The sequence below is a fragment of the Amblyomma americanum genome, chromosome 1, assembly GCF_052857255.1.
Source record: "Amblyomma americanum isolate KBUSLIRL-KWMA chromosome 1, ASM5285725v1, whole genome shotgun sequence".
Taxonomy (NCBI): domain Eukaryota; kingdom Metazoa; phylum Arthropoda; class Arachnida; order Ixodida; family Ixodidae; genus Amblyomma; species Amblyomma americanum.
Genome location: NC_135497.1, coordinates 189,877,603 through 189,894,606, shown reverse-complemented (window position 1 = coordinate 189,894,606; position 17,004 = coordinate 189,877,603). Strand labels below are relative to the sequence as shown.

At 46.0% G+C, this 17,004-nt stretch overlaps 1 long non-coding RNA gene across 1 annotated transcript; it reads right to left on the bottom strand.

Annotated features, from left to right (window-relative positions):
- Positions 1–771: 771 nt before the first annotated feature.
- On the bottom strand, positions 772–10,101 carry LOC144114401 (uncharacterized). Its single transcript, XR_013311029.1, has 4 exons — positions 10,016–10,101; positions 8,603–8,850; positions 7,620–7,791; positions 772–4,315 (listed from the first exon to the last, which is right to left on the bottom strand). It is a non-coding gene; the product is annotated as an uncharacterized LOC144114401 (long non-coding RNA).
- Between the last annotated feature and the right edge of the window lie 6,903 nt (positions 10,102–17,004).

The following is a 17,004-nucleotide window of genomic DNA, read 5'->3' as shown; positions in this document are numbered from 1 at the left end:
AGGGAATTAACAAGGAAAATAGGAGCCGCATTAGGATCCCCCTTTCCCAAAAAACATGCACCCAGAACTAGACATGAAAGACAAAATAGATCCAAAGTACTGGAACGCATATACGACCCATGACTGCGATTGAATGGTGCAGGTGCGGCCCTTTGTCCAATTCCTCAATGGCCTGCCCTTACAAAAATTTTTTAGTAACATTCTTTAAAACGTCTTTAGACAAATGTTAATACAGCCTATCGGAATATAACAGAAAGCATTTTATATGTTTATATACTTTGTAGTAACCACCAATCAACCGTCTTCTGGCAAATGGCCACCGTTATCCAAAAAGACTCAAGTACAAAGAAAGTCGTTATACTTCCTATCATCTCATTATCGAGTTGCTACATACTTTCTATCGACCACTTACCGATGATGTCTACCAACACCCGATCAAGGTTCTTCTGGCAATTGGCCACCGTTATTCAAAAGACTCAAGTACATAGAAAGTCTTCAAACTTCCTGTCATCGCCTTATTGAGTTTTTACATACTTCCTATCGACCACTTACTACACACACCATATCAACGGTCTTCCGACAATTGGCCACCGTTATCCAAGACTCAAGTATGAAGAAAGCATAATTGCCACTCACTAACTTATCAACGTCTGGAAATGTGTGCGTTACCTACACTGTATGGCATTTTGATCAACATTGTTTTAGCACTTCAAAATCATTTTGTGAACTCTATCCTAGACTCTTTAAAGAATCACCGAAGCAAAACACAAATTATTACTTTCATTTATTGCACACAAGCACTAACTTACATAAGCACTGCAAGATATGCATCATACATCAAAATATTTTACGGAGTCTAGGGGAACAGAATACTCCCTTCGGCCCAAGAGCCCTAGCCCCTCAGTTTCCTCTTGTTAACATTGATTGACACACAGGAACCGTCTAGCGATTTTATTTATATCCTTTATGCAAAGCCCCCGTCCACCACAAATGTTATTGTCTGTGGGCCTTAGAGGTATCAATGGCTTCATCTTACGAATATGAAATCCCACCACATATATATATATATATATATATATATATATATATATATATATATATATAAGGTGATTTCTTCGTAACTGATTGATCAATGCAAGAAAATGTCAGGAGAAATTGTAAACATAACAGGATCTAATTCACATTTTTGCAGAAGCGGCCTTTTTCGAGTGTACTACAGCATTTGAAACAAAAGCTGTGTGCTTCGAATGCTGTAGTACACTTGAAAAAGGCTGGTCCTCCAGCTGAGATGTCATGGATTAAATCGTGTTATTGTTTTCTTACATACGAGGAGTTTCAGGGAAGACTAAGCAATTCTAAGAAAAAAAAGGTTTTGTGAAGAAAACATATGGCTTTTTCAACATAGTACTACCAGTGTTGGCGAGAACCAGAAAACTGGCGCATCGTGTTGAGTAGTTAGCTGGTTAACAAATTTTTAATAGACTAATTCCACGAGAGATCAAATTATTCGAATTTTTAAATATTCTTGATTATGTTATGCACTGTGCACACAATATTCAGCAGGCCAAGAGTGGATTTAGTTTCATGAAAATGCAAATATTTCAGAAGAAACAACTGTAAATGACGTCAAGGCAGAGGCAGCATTTTTACATAGAGATCAATTGCGCGAATTTGCTTGATGCAGGAATAAAAAATATGAAAGCCATGATGAATATATTGTCAGGCTTATTTCCACCAGAGTATTTCAGGCTTATTTCCACCATTGTGAAGAAGTTGTCGCTTATTACAAAAATTTTTGAAGAGACAAGTTTCAAATGAGGCAATTTTCAAGAAGTTTTTCCTCTGCAAATATAAAGCAGATCTTAAAATTTCCACAGTGGATAAGCATCAGGTGCTAAACAAGTGTACTGACTTTGATTTTTGTATAATACAGAGAAGTGCAAGAAGTATTGCTCTAAATCCGGCAATTTTGAATAAAATAGTGCTTTCAAAAGCATCTCCAATTTTTCTTATAACTGCTGAAACCAGTCTCCCAAAGAAGGTGAAAAAGAATATTAAAGAGCATGTTCCATTATTTTGTTTCTAACAATTACATCCAAGCTAAAACATGTAGCTTTTTGAGCATCGGCAGGAGCGCTTAACTCTGTTACCTGCACTCGACGGTATCGGTACTACCGAATCCTGGTTACATTACAGACAGATGTTTGTCCACAAAAAGTAATTACGTATGCTCTCTCCTGATGGAAAATGTTTCATTCTTGGGATTTGCGAGAAATTTAAAGCAGCGGGGGGCGTGTTTGCTGCTTCTGCGCCCTCAATTAGGCACTCCTGCAGACGCTCAAAAAGCTACAAGTTTGAGCTTGGATATCATTGTTAGAAGCAAAATAATGCAATACATTCTTTCGCATTCTTTTTTGCCTCCTTCTAGAGACTTTTTTGAGAAGTTTTCAAAAAAATTAAAGATGGATTTTTTTTATTTGTAAAAACACTACTATAGTCAAAAATGTCAGATTTAAGGCAATACTTCGTGTACTTCCCTGCATTATATAAAAATGAAAGTCTGTACACTTTTCTAGCCCCTCGATGCTTATACAATCTGCAAATTTGAAGATGTGCTTTATAGCTGCAGCGAAAAAATTCATGAAGATAGCCTCGCTTGAGACTTCTTGTTTTCAAAATTTTTTACAGTAAGCGACAACTTCTTCAAAATGACGGAAATAAGCCCAACCTATTCCTTCTCACCTGTACATTTAGCACGAAACATACATCATGGCTTTCTAATACAAATGCTTACGTCAATGCAACTTTGCGAAATTGAACTGTGCGTGAAAATCACGGTGCCTTTGCCACTACGTCGTTTATTTTATTTTATACTTTTTGTCCGGAAGTATTAGCATTTTCCACAAAACGTAATTGACTGCTGGGCTACTGAAAAATGTATGCATAATATATATATTACTAAAAAAAATTAAAAATTTGAAATATTTAGACAGTGTAACTCTCGTGGGATCACCCAACAACAAACTTAACTATTAAAGTTAGACGTCTAATTGCAATTAAGACATTTGCAGCCAATCATTAGTAATAGCCATATCAGTTTTTAGAATTTTGAAAACACGATTACCCTTTGTGCTGTGGCTCAACAAAATTTGGCTTTTTCGTCTAGTATAATGCACTGGAGCAGTTGCTTTGCATGCATGCTTTCAAAAGTGCATGTATTTTCACATGATGCAGTCAAATTTTGATGAGCCACAGTGGCGAGGGTAATCGCGTTTTGTAAATTCTAAACACTGATATGGCTACTACTAATGACAGGCTACAAATTCTAATTGCAACCAGTTACTTAACTGTGATAGTTAAAAGTTTATTACCAGAAATTAGCTAACCAGCTTATTAAATGCAATTCACTGACTTTCCGGTGCCTGCCAACACTTGTATTACTATGCTGCAAAAGCCATATTTTGAACCCAAAAAGCATATTTTTCAAAATTGTTTCATTCTCTTTGAAACACCAGGTGTGTATGCTATTACTGCTCTCTTTCCTGAACAACACAGAAGCGAAATAATTTCTTCTGCAACATGAAGGTTCCATTAGCCACATAACAAATCTTTCGAAAAACTCTGTGCATGCACACACATACACACACAGTGAAGCACTGTTGCTTAAACAGTAAGAATTCAAGGCAGATTCTCTTTTAGCTTCCTGACATGCCAGTCAATCCAGACCACTCAAGGCAGCCAAATGAACTCGTGACAAAATGAAAGATGTGAAGCACCCTGTAGCGAGCCTGAAGTGCAGCACTTTACAACTGCAGACATGTGATTAGCTTCACGTAACTAGATGTGGACTTTTACCTCTGACAAGCATCAAAGCTACATGGTTTTTCAACACTTCACACCACTACAATATGCACATTTAGACTCATATTTCTAAGGAAGTGATTGTTTACCTCCCTAAATAGCTAAAAAATCTCTCACAGTGAAACAGTACTTACACTGTCTTAAGACTGACATTCAAGGCTGCAAACACTAGCGAATGAAAGTCCTGCTAAATATATGCTAAAAGTCCACAATGATGTAGATATCAAGCTTTGAGGTGATTTTAAAAAACATAATAGCACAAGGATACTGAAGTGACCTGGTTGGTCCGTTATTTTGTGTGCCATCGTGCCACTTGTCCGCAATATCAGCCAGCCCCCTTGTCATTACTTGTCTGCGTTACAAGCAAGAAGAGGTAGCGTCCTAGCCATGAGATGTGTGCACAAACAGCACCAATAGGTAGGTTCCTCCATGGCGGAATGCAGCGGCTAAAGAACTGCGTAAGAAACAGATTCGGGGTGTATAGTTATAGTGAATTCTTTCATAATCAAAACTTGGAGAGGCAAAAATCGGCTAAATGTGCACTAAAACGTAGCACTCAGAGTGGGTTTAATAAGGTTGCTGAGTAACAGCACAAGCAGCAGACACAACAATAGAAATAAATGCAATGCTTCCTTGAACAAGAAAAAGCCATAACATGCTACTGTGCTCAACTCTACCCCTACATTTGAAGACTGATATACACAGGAACTGACATTAACATGTTGTGCCTAATAGGGCTGCTATAAAGAGATATTTAGTCATTCCAGTCATTTGAAGATATCTTGCACACCACCAAATGTGAAAATTATTTCATGTTTCTTGACTGGTATATACCAAACTTCAGGCAGCTTTTTCTCTCAAAAGTGGTACCTGAAACACACCACAATATAACTTGCACACCATTGTGTCTCTAAGTACCCAGGAGAAAGTAACTCAACTTTACTTCCCGTTCAGTTTATTTACCTGTCTGTACATAATGTATCACCATTTGGAGCTATAGCAGGCGTGTCACACACTGTGTCACATACAATGCTTGTAAGTAAAGCCACCCAGACCTACGAGCGAGAAAAACCTCAGCAAAGTGCCCCTAAGGGAGCAGCTGGACTGACATTTCTTTACTTGTCCCGCAGCACATCACTCCAGTGCTGTGGCATGCTCAATACAAGGGAAACAAGTAAAAAAGAAATGTGTTCCAAAGAAGATAAAAATGAGTACCCAGGTAATTAGGCAATTACATGCCACTAATTGCAGCAATGCCTCTTGAAAGTGAATGAAATAATTTGCGCAGCTTATAGCAAAACTTGATGGCTCAGCAGGGGGGCAACAACAAATGCGTCGGTTCAAGTAAAACAAGGGGCATGGAATGAAATAATTTGTGCAGCTTATAGCAAAACTTGATGGCTCAGCAGGGGGGCAACAACAAATGCGTCGGTTCAAGTAAAACAAGGGGCATGGTTAAGGTCATGGAAATAATTGTTGACGTGAGCTCAGCTAGTGTAGTGCAACATGTAATTGAACGTTGGTATGAATAAAAACAAGAATGAACAAATATTAAAAACATTCCAAATGCATCTGAACTGTACAGTGCAGTAAGTTGTGACAAAGGGAGTGTGAAAGAACAATAACCTCAGCAACACTCATGATATATCGAACAAATGCCTTTCTTCTGTACAGCTTCAATATAAGCTTCACAGGGTTTCACATAATGCAAGGCTAATTTCATATGGTGCGCATTATTCATGCTAGCCACACCTGTGCTTCTAAGGCATAGTCTTCCACTTAAATTCATCTTCAAGCAGCGTGAAACACAGGACGTAGTGGAAGAAACACGAGACGACACGAGCCCTGGGACGCCCTGGGACACTTGTGTCCCAGGACGTATCCGAAGGAGACAAACAGAGATGTGTCAGTGAGTGCTCAGAAGTCGTCTGCAACTACAAGGGCAAAAAGGCATCAAGACGTATGAAGGGATTGATCAACTACTTGGCAGCTGAAGGCTTGAGGCCTCTCCTTTCGAACAAAGAGAGATTCTTTGTTCTCGCACCAGAACATCTGTTCACCAAGAAGGAAAGAAGAAGCTGTGAATAAGAATTTTATACTCGTGGTGTTGAGGCCTGCTGCCGTCAAGAAGCAAGCCTTAGATATGTTACAAAGAATGAGCCTGGATGGACTATATGCCACCATCAACAACACAAAAGATAAGGTGTTGGACCTCTTTTTTATGGTCAAGACCCATAAACCCATGTCCCTTTTCCGGCAGTAGTATCATAGCATGACACTTGGCAGCATGCTGTTTCAGGCTATTTGCAGTGGCATTTAGGCTCACTTAAGCTGCCGGACCCTTTTATGGTGAAGAACTCTACTACGCTACCCATGGCCCGCATTGTCATTCGCATCGACACCCTTCACGTCACACGCCTACTATGACGAGTCAGTCGCATTCCAGAAATCTGCCAAGACATCCATCGTCTAGCGGCACGCATCCCACAACAAATCCGTATTGAGTGGGTCCCGCGTGACCTCCTGAGCGCACAAAGCCGCGCAGATTCTGCGACCCGCCTTTCGACCCCAAACTCGTCTTTGCCTCGAGTCCTCACTCTGGATGACAGCACCCTACTTTTAACAAGAAAAGAACACCTCCGGCGCCTCACACCGGCTCTGATCCATCCGTGTGCGGTAACCCTCCCCCGTGGTCTTCCCGTGCAGAGGAGGTTGCGCTTCGGAGGATACGGGTCGGGGTTGCTTAACTCCAGCTGTGACACGCAAGTGGCTGCATTTCAAAGATTTATATCCCCGCCTCGGGTGCCCAGTCTGCAAGAACAGAGACTGTGAGGCGAATATCCACCACCTGTTGTGGGACTGCACGGCGCTGAAGCCAACGAGAATTTGGCACCTGGCGTCAGTGGGACTCTCACCGGACAATCTGGATTCATATATTGCATAGACACAGGGTCCATATCATCATTCACTTCTTGATTTCATCAGATCAGCTCAACTTTTTTCATTTATTTAAGCATCTACTCATCTTTCACTTCATAGTTTTTATGCCCTGAGGCAATAAACATCGCTTCAAAAAAAAAAAAAACTACTGAGGTAGTTGACTTCCTGTCGCAGATGTAGGACAAGAAACATTATACCTTTAGCATGGATGTGGAGGATCTGTTTTACTCCCTACCCCATGCTCAGCTGTTGAAGAACGTCAAAAATAAAAATTAGCACTCGTGTCGTCTCGTGTTTCTTCCACTACGTCCTGTGTTTCGCGCTGCTTAAAGATGAATCCATTCCAACTTGCCCAGTTTTCTGTTCTCGTTTCTACTTGAACACTAAAATTCAATAATGTATTTCCCCTTCTGCTATGTCTGCCAGTTATCACACCACTGGTTCACTTCAAACTTGCCGTGCCTTGCAACAGGTAGGTACTGGTGAAGTAAAGCTATGAAATTTAATTGCTGCTTTTAGGCTACTGTAGAAAGGTCATGAAGCACATATATCTTTTTATTTGGTCTATACAGTGGTCAAGATTCCCAAGCAGAAGCATGAGCATAAAAACTGTAAAAAGACCATTACACACTATAACACAATGCGTTTGATTAGAACAGTACTCTCATGATGCCCGCAATACCTTTTTCCTTTCTTCTTGATGCTCTTTCAAAAGATGAAAAAGAAACAAATGAGATATATATCCTGGACCAGAAGAGTTTTGTCAGGCTACAAGCAAAGACAAGAAAAAAACAACTGTCTGTGATGCCCACACATACCTATTCTTTTACAGGTGACATGCTTGATATCCGGTATCAATGGCTGATAGGCTGCACCAGCAGGTTGATGATGCCATTAACCTCAGGTTGAGGTAGCGTTAGCTGAATGATGGATGAAAGGAGGTGCAACAGCAGTGTGATGATACCGGTGGGGTAGCTGTACAGTCCTTCACTGCAGACGCATTTGAAGAAAGGCTGAATTAGAGAGATGCTTTTGTAAACATAATCGAAGAAGCAACATCCCATTACAGCCTCTAGAAGTTCCGTCCAATGTGTTCAGGAGTGGAGGCTAATGAGTAATTACCTATACGTCCATTAGTATGCATAAAAATGGCTTACAAAGCCAGTCATATTTCCCTTAGAGCTATTATTCGCGAATCACGTTATAATTTTATCACTTGAGACTGAAAATGGGGAATGACATTCAGTATATTGAACGTAATTCAAATAAAGCGACAAAGAACCTTCCAGTGTGCCACTACCTCAGGTGCACTGCAATTGAATGGTTCTGCTATTTTTAAACGTAGTTTCGTTGACCAAAGGTTTTAAGAAACGTAGCACTTCATACGACTGCGACATAGAACGGGCAATGTTCCATATCGAGTAAACACTCATGCAGCAGAATCAAAAGACGCAAGCCGCTACAAGCACTTTTCCTTCTACTGGTCTACTTTTTACGCGCTGCTCCTGTTCAGTCACAATAACGAATCAAGCGGCGCTTCACAGTTCTCAGCGTGCAACCAAATTCTATCACATAACTTATTCGCAACGGTGCTTACGCAAAGAGCGCAAGGGGGTGAATCTAAAAGCCGCATAGCTGGCACGCAAGCATGTCAAAACACCTCCTCTCTGCAAGCGATCGTGTCGTGCTCGCATTTCGCACCTCACGGCGAACAAGACGTAAAGACCAAGCCTGAATGCATTCAGAACCCTCATGCATCCCACGACACACTACAAAAGTCATTTTACATTTCAGTACTTACTCAGCAATCACGGTCAGCCGTTTCTTCTATCGGGCGTCGGGGGCCGGCCGCGCCGGCGTGGTGTTGGGTGCGGTACGACAGAGCAGTTTTTGAGAGCTCCTTGCGCGTAAGAACGTCTTCCGCAGCGCAGGGGCCATCTGTCAGCTTCCGATTACAGTCACACTACAACACCAACGATGCCGCACATTCAAGAAAAACAAGCTGAAGAAAGCCACCACAGCTACAACCGCCAAACCTCGACACGAAGACTGTGGCTGCGTTCCAATACTCTAGACGTCTAACAAGACGTCTAGTGTGACGTCTAGGAAGCAGTCTACATGTCCATGTATTGGAACTTGTCTACTGCTCACGCCGCCTCGCGGCATAATAATGTAACTAAAGCTTATGAACAGTTGTACTTTTATTTTTCACAAACTGAGCAATAACGATAATTAAAAACGTGTTTTCAACAAGTTTACACATTTCTTCTGCAATGACTTCGCGCGTAAACCGGACTGGTGGATGTGCCTATCGGTCAGTCTACTTGTAGCAGGCGGGGCCGCTCTCCGAAGACGACGCTAAAGAGATATGCGATTATTCTTTTATTATTGATGCTCAACTGTACATGCTCCTCGAACGTGCTCGTCCAGACGGTCCTGTAAACATAAGAAAGAATACGAAAGACAGTAATCAATATGCGCGAAATGCGATACGGCTAATATACACTGCAACAGGAAAACACATACGTGACATTAAACCTGCTGTCTGCCGTACGTGGCACTCGGAGACAGCGAGAGACCTAAATACAGCAGCGATCTTTAATCCTGCAAAGACTAAAATCAATTCGCAACATGCCGGTGTATTTGTTCTGAGTGTGTAAAGATAAAAAAGAATGCACGCGAAAGAGTTGATGCAACTAATACAGCAACAGGAGAACACATTTGTTAACCGTCACGCCAGCCGTCTTAACGCCCGTCGAGGAAACCAACGACAGCGACGAGTATTCTCTAAAATCAAGGTGCTAATTAAGATCCGGCATCGTCAGATGCGTCAGATGCCGGATCACGTAAACAGGCCTACAGCGTCCGCTGCTGTAGCAAAACTCTCAACTGCACGATTTTCTCCTGCGTGATTCACTGCTAGGAATCGCACGTCTACGAAGATTAATTAGCCACTAGTTTGCGTACCAAATAACATAATGTAATGACTCACGTTTTTCCTTTCCTATACTCCGTGTACAGTCCGACGCCCGACTTGCTCATCCGCGTACATCAGCTCCGCCATCTTTAGACAGCAAGTTAGCCTGCATCGATGTGGACTTCGGCGAAGCAGTCTTATGAGACTGCTTCGCCGAGAAATGGAACGCGTCCCAAGATGGCGGCTGTCCGGCTAGACGTCTAAGTAGCCGTCTACTTGGGAGTATTGGAACGCAGCCTGTGTTACAGCGTACTAAACGAGGTAGTGTAGGACACGGCCGATAGCAGCCGATAGCACGCGTGGGGCGCCCAACCCAACCACCGGCGAACGAAAAGACGGCGCTAAAGTCGCGTAACGTTTAAGGCTTTAAAATGAAACTGGTAACGTTATTTTTGCCACATGCGCCGTGCAACAAACGGCGCCAAATTTTGTTTTATTTACGAAGGCAGTTAGTTGATCGTTAGTGATGTAGTAAAAAAAAAATTGTGGCTACTCGCAACCACCTGTTCCTGGCGGCGCTGCGAACGAAAGCTTTCTAAACTCTGGGCAAGGCGGATTTGCTCTGGGCGCGAGGTAGCTGCAGGCGACGCAGCTGAGCTCAGGCCATGTGGCTCAGGCGGAGAGCCGCGGTCGCTGCACGGCGGCACTATATCTCTCTGATTCTAAGGCTCTAGTTATTCCACCGTAACTGCGTCGCAGAATCGGGAATGACGATGTTGACCAGTTCCAGTAGTTTCGGTTTTTAATTTCCGCATATTGTGTGGCTTGCTGTACTCTGCACAGCTTGAAAATGAAAATTCGTTTTGAGGAAAGCGAATGACTCAGTGACAGTCTTATACCCCTGTCACACGGACACTGTAAAGGTACTTTGAACTAATGCTCCATTACTCTAAGGACGAACGCGCGCTGCCACACGGACGCGCCAAAGGACACCTAGCTCAAAGGAGCTTCGAAACAAGGCAGCTCGAGTTCGTCCTTTGAGGCTTCAAGGGAGTACTCTCTCTCCCAGCGAGTTAACAGCATAAATAAATTGAGAAAAGAAACGTTCAATTTTCGTTTTATAAATTCACTTCATAAGATTAGTGGTGTTTTAAAATATAAGACCATTTGTTTTGTGGCAGTCTCACCACGCCATACTCTCGTTCCAGATATACAGCGAGTTGTGCTCAGTGTGGCCAGCACTGTGATGTTATGCTCTGTACTTGGAAAATCATGTCATTATTGCAGTTAAAATTGCGTTGCATTAACATATTACGGTTATAAAACTAATTTACTAAAAAAAATGTGACATTTATGTATTTACGTGTGCAGTGAGGCTTGCAATTTAAATAACGCTTTTCGCCGATGAGGGCGCTAAAAAGTTCTTGCGAAGGTTATTCCGCGACCGTGTAGCACGGACGAACTCCCTTGAAGTAGTGCTCCTTTGGGAGCGTAAAGGAGCATTAGTTCAAAGTGCCTTTAGAGTGCCCGTGTGACAGGGGTATTACTTGGTCAGCCGAACCGCGCCGTAAGGAAGGGATAGAGGGAGTGAAAAAAGAAAAAGGAGGGAGTGAAAAAGAAAGGAAGAAAGAAATGCTGTAGCGGAGGGCTCCGGAATAGCACACGGGCGCCTTTTGCGTTTCGCCTCCGTCGAAACGCGACCGCCACGGTCGTGTCTCGTGCCATTTACTGTACGTGTGTGTACCTTGAGAACGCGAGCGTCCGCGCGCCGCCCTAGAGCGACATGCAAAACAGTGCAAGCCCGCGCTGCCGCATCGCCCCTGTTTTCTGCGCGCGTGCATCATGCCAATGAGCGCCTTGCACGCTTTTTACTCGAGCGAGGCCCGCTAGCAGTCTCGCTACCGTAGTCGTTTGTGCGCTACCTTAATTATTGGCTCTGCCTTTCGTGGTCTTCGGCTCTGCATCCCGTCCGCCCCACAATATACAGTATTTCTTGCTATTCGAAGGAGTGCGTATAATCGTGAATCAAGGGAAAGGAAGGCATTATTTAACGATTACCACGTTGGAAGTGCGGGCATGGAAACAAAGTAAACCGCACGCACGCACGCACGCACGCGCGCGCGCGCGCACGCACGCACACACACACACACACACACACACACACACACACACACACACACACACACACACACACACACACACACACACACACACACACACACACACACACACGCACATTATCTTCTGTGCAGCCTTGGAGTGACTTGGGTAAGCTCGATCAGGTTAGTTCGTAGGAGCGTCGAGCCAGGTGTAACCAATGGGAAGAGGACGTCACGCCCGCTGCTGCCGAGCAGAGAGGGCGTGAAGATGAAGAGCGATCGAGAACCGCGTTAGTGTGCATATGCAGATGCCAGTAAGGAGAGGCGAAGAATAAACACATGATTTCGCGCGTCTACTTGGTTTAAAACTCCGCATTTAATTCCCGGTTTCCTCAAAGTCATTGCAGTACGGGAAATATAAAATAAAATTATCACCGCATTTTTCCTCGCCACATATCTTCTTACGCACCGTGCTGCATTGAAGGAGATGCTATTGGAAATGCAGAAGACGCACTGCGCCGGTGCTTCAGCTGTGCTCAAAGCTGTTCCTGCTCACATTCTAGATTGTGGGACCGAAGCTCTTACAGCTTTTTCAGTACTCGAAGCTCCTCTGTCGCTTTGAAACGCAAAAGGCGTCCGTGTGGCGTCAGTGACCTCCAGGGATTCGAAATTGCTCCGGAGACCTCCACAACGGCACCTCCTTCTTCCTTTCTTCTTTCACTCCCTCCTTTATCCCTTCCCGTATGGCTGGTTCGGGTGTCCACGGACATATATGAGCCAGTTACTGCGTCATTCCCTTTCCTCAAAAGCAATTTTTTTCTAGTATATTTCTATTGACAGCAGTGTATATAAAGCAGTATGAAAATTGTATCAACTTCCTATCAACAAATATCAATAGAATACGCTCGGCTAAGAGACTGTGACTGCTAATATTTGTTTCGTGTCCAAGGTTGCTTTAGTTGCTTTGTCCTGTTAAGCTGCAGTACATAATTTATGGTGTCTTCGGCTGACGGCACTCGTGGCGTTTTCTGCGCACTCGTGCGGTGCCGCACGTTCGGCTGGCTGTCACTCGTGCGGTGCCGTACGTTCGGCTGGGACGAGCACGACACGAATGCGCGCCACCGTGCCACCGTGGAGACTGACGGTGGAGCGCGGTGCAATCCCGTCGTGCAGCGCGCGCTAGCAGGCGCCGGGAGAGCCGGCAGCAGACGACTCGGCGAACGTCTCCTGCAGCTTCACTACCGCATTCCAAATGCAGCGGAAAGAGCAAATGGACAATAAATGTCGCGCTCGCTTTCTTCTTGCATTGTTGGAGTCCAATAGTTCATCGGAAAGTGAAGATGAGCTAGTCGCCGCTATTCATGAGCATGGTCGCCTGTACCAGCGGCCGAAAGTGGAGAACTTCGTGACCAGCGTAGTGCCGCAATACAACGATGAAGAGGTACGTTTAATAACGGCAGTTCGTTGCGTCTATCTGCAGTGCCCCGCTGTTTGGTCTTTTTGTTCATTTTAATTTCTTTCGTGTGTCTATTTTCAGTTCCGGAGGCATTTTCGCCTGATCAGAACGACTTGCAATTTGTTGACGACGCAGTTTGAAGACTCAAGCTGGTTTCCAAAAAATTATTGGCATGGCGGAACACCTCAGAAGACAGCCGAAGAACACGTTTTGTCCTTTCTGTGGTAAATGACCACGTAAAGAATTATCGTTCAAAGCGCAAAACATATATGCGTTTGCACGATTCCTTTTCATATGTATGTTCACAGGCCATCCCAGTCACTCGAATGCTTGACTCGTTTTTGCAGGTATGCTGGTAACAAAGCCACCTTTATATCTGTAGCACAGCTGTTTGGAATGGCAGAGAGCACACTGCATAGTGTGGTGGACAAAGTTGCGGGCTTTATGGAAGACGTTGCTCCAATGTACATAAGGATGCCCGGAACAGAGGCAGAGAAGCTCCAGACGAGCTCTGACTTTAAAGCGGCAAGTTTGCTTTCCTGCAGAACCTTTAGAAAATATGTGCTTTTTTTTCTGGTACAGTTATTGCGCTAATGCAGGTGCATTTCCAATTTTTGAATAGAGTGTATATGCTTGCTGATAATTAAAAAGATGATTGTTTATATCCTATCTTTCACTGTTCATTAGTTCGTGTTCGTGGTAATGTTTTAGCTGCAACTATAGGTCATGCCTTCGCACGTACGAGACCGAATGAATGGTAAATCGACTGCAAGCACGATGAAGTGGCAGGAATGGTTTATCGCATCCGTCTTTCTATAAGAAGATTGGGACCGCGCTGTATAGATTTAACCACGCGTACTTTCGCGTGATTATTTAGCTGAAGGATCGATCCTCGCGCGCCTCATAATCGTCAGCGCATTGTGATATAGCGGTGCCTGTCCCGTTGTTTTCTTTTTTTTTAGATCGCTGGATTTCCAGACGTGCTGGGAGCTATTGACGGCACCCACATTCCTACACGGTGTCCAGACAACAGAATCAAGGCCAGTTTTGTCGACAGGCATGACATGCCTACCTATGCCCTCCAAGGAGTTTGCAACGAGAGAAGAATGTTTACAGGCGGGTGTTTTGTGGTCCCACAGCACGGTTCCACGACGCCAACGTATACAGTTACTATTTCTTGAGTGAGAAGTTGCCTGCAGCATATGAAGCGGGCCGCTTCCATGTTCTCGGAGATGCAGCGTACCCTCTTCTCGAGTATATAATGACGCCGTTCCGCGACCACGGACACGTGACTTCACTAGAAAGGAGATTCAACTTCAAATTGAGCTAAATGCGAGCACGGATCGAGAACACTTTCGGAATTCTGAAATGCAGATTTCGGCAGTTGCTGCACCTCGAGTTTCACGGCATGGAGAGGGCCACAAAATTCATTATCGCCTGCTGTGTGCTACACAATATTTGCATAATGAACGGGAATGAGAACCATGAAGAAGTACAGTTGGCAGACGACCACAGCACCACCAACAACACGCCACCAGATGAGACCATGACAGAGAGACTGCTGAGGCAACTTGGCGAAGTGAAAAGGCGCGCTTTGGCGCAATCTTTTTCTTGAAGACAGGGACATAAATGCAACGTATGGAAGGCTTTTATTTCATTTATCAAAGAGAAAAACCGAACACAAAAACACTTCGGAGCTCAATACACCAACTGGAAAAGTCATACATCTTTTGAGAGGAGGCTTCTGATTAGCTCCATCTTTTCTTTTTGCCTTCTCTCCCTGGCATCCTCCTGGTCCTTGTGTATATTCCAAAGAACCTCGCCAAAAGTGAGCCTTGTTTTCTTCGTGGCTGGAGGCGCAGTCTCTGCAGTGTCAGCGTCAGTACGTGGTGCTGCTACACTGGCCGCCCCGTTGTCTGATGTGCCGGCCTGGCTTAATTGTACTCGGTGCCAGTGCCATGCGCTCAACGCGCCCCACACCTCGCAGTATCTCGGGGCATACACTGTAGTCTACCGTAGCCACCATGGCCATTTCCTGCGCAAAAGGAATTTCTACAGGACTTACCCCACTCTGTCTGTAGTGCTTACGCGCGTTCGCGTACTTCTTGTGGGAAGCCTGCTAGATTCCCGCCGTGTCGTCTGCACGGCATCCCGCGTCGCCCTCTTTCCCTTTCTCCCGCCACGGGCGGCGGAGAGACGGCTGGTGGCTAATCGCTGTCATTCGGCCGCAGCTCCGCCCCCGGCTTCCCAAGGGCCTTTGCCATTGGTGAATTTTGGCGGGAATTCGGGACCCGTTTGGGGTGGTTGCGCGGCGCGCGACCGTCCGAGCGGGGCCCAGAGAGAGAGAGACCCCTCCGAGACAGCGTAACGTGCGTACGTTACTGTTCGTCCGGGCCGGCCTCTGCCGTTCGGACCAGTTCATACTCGAGCTCGCCAGCGTGGGTCCTCGATCCGCCGCGGCTCGAGCCTGTCCAGGGGTCCAACGACCTCTGACAGGCGCACCTTGCGTTGACTGCCCACTCTCTCTCGCAAACGGCCCAACGGCCGACACGAGAGAGATCACAGCACTGCCGCGGGGACAATCTCCTGCAGCGGCGTGCTAGCGGCGCGCATTTCTCTTGTTGCCCCGAGCGCGCACCGGAGCCTTGCTCTGAGCGCGCCCCGGGACGGGGTGACTGTTGAGTGTGTGTATGTACCGCTGGAGGACGGCGTCAATAAACGTCTCCTTCGTGAACTTGGAGGCCTGTTTCTTGCGGCGAGCCGCTCTCCTCTCTTCAGAGGTTGAACGCCGCCGCAGCGGTGCCCCAGGGTGCGTGTGGTGACGGCTGATCGGGGCCCTTGGCTCGCGCGAAGCTCGAACCCGCGGTGGGTAGTGGCCTGTGCCTACTGAGAAACCCACAACTGGCGCCCAACGTGCTAAGTCACTGGCCCTTAGCCTTTGATAGCACATTTGCCGAGCAGGTCGCCTTGACGATCACGCTTGCGCACCATGTCTGCCACCCCCATCGGGGCACTCGGCAGCTACGTGTCGGCTCCCTTAGGAGTCGTAGCGTCCTTTGATCCGTTGGCGGCTGTTTCTTCAAATAGCCAAACACCGTTGTTGGCCGCGGCCCCCATTGGGGCATACGGCGGTACAACCCCCAACGTCGATCACGCAGCTCCCATTGGAGCTGTATCGGGAGCACCCTGCGGTGCACCCGTCAATCACATGCCTCCGCTGTGCGTGCTTTGCACCCAGTGCGAAAGCGGTGCGTGCGACGCTGCCGCAACCGGCCGTCCTGCATAGCAGCAGCCGTGCCCGCGAGCAGTCAATTCTGCTCTGGGAACGGTGAGGCGCTGGCCCGGCTCCCTGTGGAAACCGCGCCGCTCATCGAACTGGGCGCCTTGCCTCCTACGTTCGTGCAGCCCGCCCAAGCCTCCTCTGAGGCCGGGGCGCAGGCGCTGCTAAGAAGTGCTGCCCAGATGATTCAGTCGCTGTCAGGGGCGTATGAGACGCTTTTGGCCGCGCCGAAGGTGTCTCACCCCGCGGTCAAGTTGCCCATGCCAACATACCGCGGGTATGATGACCTCCTCAGTGCCCGGGATTTCTTTGAGTCCCTCACCCATTACCAGAGAGCTATGGGTCTCACTGATCAGGTTGTGCTTGCACACATCATCCCCGCAGCACTGACTGACACCGCAGCTAGGTGGCATCGGCTTTCCGGCCACCGGGCAGCGACTCTCGAGGAGTT